Genomic DNA, 3,173 nt, shown 5'->3' with positions numbered 1-3,173 from the left:
GCTTCTGTGGGTCTGACCACTCTTCCGCCCAGGCCGTGCCCCAGGCCCTTGGCTCTGAGCTGCTCCCCGGGGGTGCCGCCTGGCAGAGCGGGGCACAATAGGTGCATTGTGGGCCCCAGGAGCGGGGCCAGACAGTGCAAGGCGAGTGGGAGGCTTGGGACAGGCGCAGCGGGCGGCTCCAAGCGTGCCAGGACAGCACCCGGAGCCCTCACCACCGCCTGCATGCAGCCTGGGTCCCTGGAATCCCAGCTATGTCTGAGATGGGTGCTGTTCCAAGCCTCTCTGTCCAGACTACCCTCCTGCGTGTGTCCGTACACGTCGGGGAAAACCCATAGCACAGATGGGCACTGCGGACCTCCAGACCACACTGCCTCCAACTAAGCCCTCCGGCACAGGACTGGGCGCTGCCTGTCCCCGGGAGGGCGGCGCTCGCTGAGCCGGGAAATGCCTGGGCTTTGTCTCTGGGATGACCCCAGGAGCTGGGCAGGTCAAAAAGCTACCAAAATGTCCACTTCCCAATCTAGCACAGCCCCATCCGTGTGCTGAGAGGGGAGACGGAGCCCAGGGCTTTGCTCAGCGTTCGGAGGTGCTCGGAAGGGGAGGGCTCAGCTCCCCGCTCAGCTGCTCCTGGATTGCTAATTGCTGTTCTTCCAAACTGAACTGAACTTTCTGAAGCCTCTCTGGATCGGCTTGGGCGAGTCCTCCTTTGCCCTCGGCTTGGATGCCCTGCTGGGATCTGCGCCCTTTTGGCTGGGGTGTGCCAAGAAAGGCTTCAGGAAGCGGGGTTCAGTTTGAAAGGGCAGCAGCTAGTATTTGCCAGGTATGAGATGCAGAATAAAACCGTGAACTGTCCTGTGCAACCCTGGACTCCGGACATCGTGGCTCTGTTTGTTTCTGGCAGTGCCGAGGATGGAACCGGGGCCTCCGACACGCTAGGCAAGCGCCGCAGCACAGGGCCTCGGCCCAGCCCAGCAGGTGTGCTGCTGTGTGAAATGAATCGTGTCGCTGACTCCTCAGCCCAGAGCTGGGTGTTCTCTACGCTCAGAGGCTGAGAGGTGACGCAGCTGTGCGGTTGTCAGGTGCGATGGGATCCAGCCTCCCTCTTCCCAACCTCACAAAGAACGTCCTTCACCCCCACGTATATGCTTACCAGTGGAAGCAGGCGCTGTGGTCGTTCGCCACGAGCTCACCCACTGCGGTCTTGCTGCGAGCAGGTGGGGAAGAGCCCTCCCAGGAGCCCCAGCTCTGTGGCCCAGAGGCCTAAGATGCACTAAGGAGTGGAGCCAAGGGTGCCAAAAGCCAGCCCGGAGGCAGCCCCGGCCTCCAGCCTTGGCCTGGGGGGACTTCCCATCTTCCTTTTATAGAGTCCATCCTGGGGTTTCCCCAGTAGGCCAAAGGCTGGCGTTCGGGCACTAACGTGGTGTCAGAGCCCTAAGACTTGGGCTCCTGTTGCTCAGCGTTGGTCTCCATGGCACCCCCCTGCTTATGCTCCAGCTGCTGTTTTAGGGGAGTCCAGGGGCTCTGGGCCATTACAGAGCCCGCTTCTTCCCTTGGCACCAACCTGGGCTCTGAGCAAGTTGAAGGCAGGAAGAGTGGAAACGACTCCTGAGGTTTCCTGAGACTGGAAGCTCACCTCTCTAAGGACTTAGTGACAAGGGACTACCACACACAGGAAATGGCCTGCTGGCTTCCCAGTTACCTGACTCTAGGCCATCCTGCGAGCCAGGCAGCCTTCCTGTCAGAAACAGAAAGTGAACTCTGCGAGTTGCTTTTTCCTCTAAACCACACAGAGGTTAGACAGGGCCCGCCTCGTCCCCAGGTGACACGCTGTGACACGACTGTGCGGATGTGAGGAACAAGCCCTGAAGGAGCACTCACTCCTCCCGCCCGGCCGTGACTGGAAGGAGGCTGCTGGCCCAGAGGAAGAAGGTGAGCAGGTGCAGGAGGAGTTCTGGTCCTGGCTGGGTGTGGGCGGACCAGGCAGGGTGGGTCAGAAATAGGGAAAAGCCGGTTTTTACAGCAGGCTTGGCAGGAATGTGGAGCTGGGGAACCAGGACGAGCTGCTGCTTCCCATACCCGCTCTTTCCGGAAAACCTCAGGAAACCGCTGGGGAGCTTTGGAGCCCATCCCCCACCCCCTCAGCCTCTGCCTGAACCCCTTCCCCAGCCTGGAGGCCGCCTGCCCTGCCACACACCGGCTTTGGGGGTCACTCTGCAGGGCGTGCTGGGGCCGGATGGGCGGAAGGGAAAGGGTGGGCAGGAAGAGCCTGGCAGGCACGGGCAGTCTCCTCGCACTGGGGGCCAGACAGTGGACAGTGACCCATCCATCCATCTGTGCCTCTCGTCCCACACGGCCGCCATTACTGATCATCCTTTCTTTCAGTCCTCCTTCATCTACTCCTCAGGCAGCGTCATTCATGCAGCAAGCTCTCTCCACCCGATTCCAGCCCCAGCTCCTCACCTGGGCTTCTCCGCCCAATGTCGCACCGGCTTCCCGATCTCCTGTGGGGCCACAGTCCTCTACCCCTGCCCGTGCCTCCTGTTCCCAAACTGCTCCAGCACTGCCCCTCGAGGTGCTCTGCCGTCACCCAGCTGCCCAAGCCACAGAGCTGGGCTCTGACCCTGCAGCCCCGTGGCCTATCCTCTGTCACCTCCCCAACCCCTGAGCCTCCCACCCGTCTCTGCACTGCTCCACTTCTCCCCACTGGCCTTTCCTGGGGTGCAGGGGACAGAACCCAGAACCTGGCACAGGCCAAGCACTCACTCTACCTCTGCACCGTGCCCCAGCCCCACCACAAAGTCACCAGGCTAAATTGTTTGTGGACAAGCTGGAGCTGGAGCTTCATCTCAGCAGAGCGCTCAGCTCGCCTAGCACATAGGAGATCCTGGGTTTCATTCCCTGGCGGTGCCAAAATAAGTAAGTACCTTGTGGTGGCACACACTTTTATAATCCTAGTACTCTGGGAGGCTGGGGCGGGAGAATGCAAGTTCTAGTTCAGCCTAGGAAATTTAGAGACTTAGACCTTGTCTCAAAATTTAAAGGATCAGGGGGACACTGGGACCGCAGCTCAGTGTAAGGGCCCTAGACTCAATCTCCAGTAACATAATAACAAACAAAAATAACAAAAGAAAACAAACGAAGTTGCCAGGCTACTTCACATATGACCTTTCTGC

This window comes from Chinchilla lanigera, unplaced genomic scaffold (assembly GCF_000276665.1).
Source record: "Chinchilla lanigera isolate Chin_1 unplaced genomic scaffold, ChiLan1.0 scaffold00012, whole genome shotgun sequence".
In the NCBI taxonomy this organism is placed as follows: Eukaryota; Metazoa; Chordata; class Mammalia; order Rodentia; family Chinchillidae; genus Chinchilla; species Chinchilla lanigera.
Note: the sequence above shows the minus strand (reverse complement) of the source record.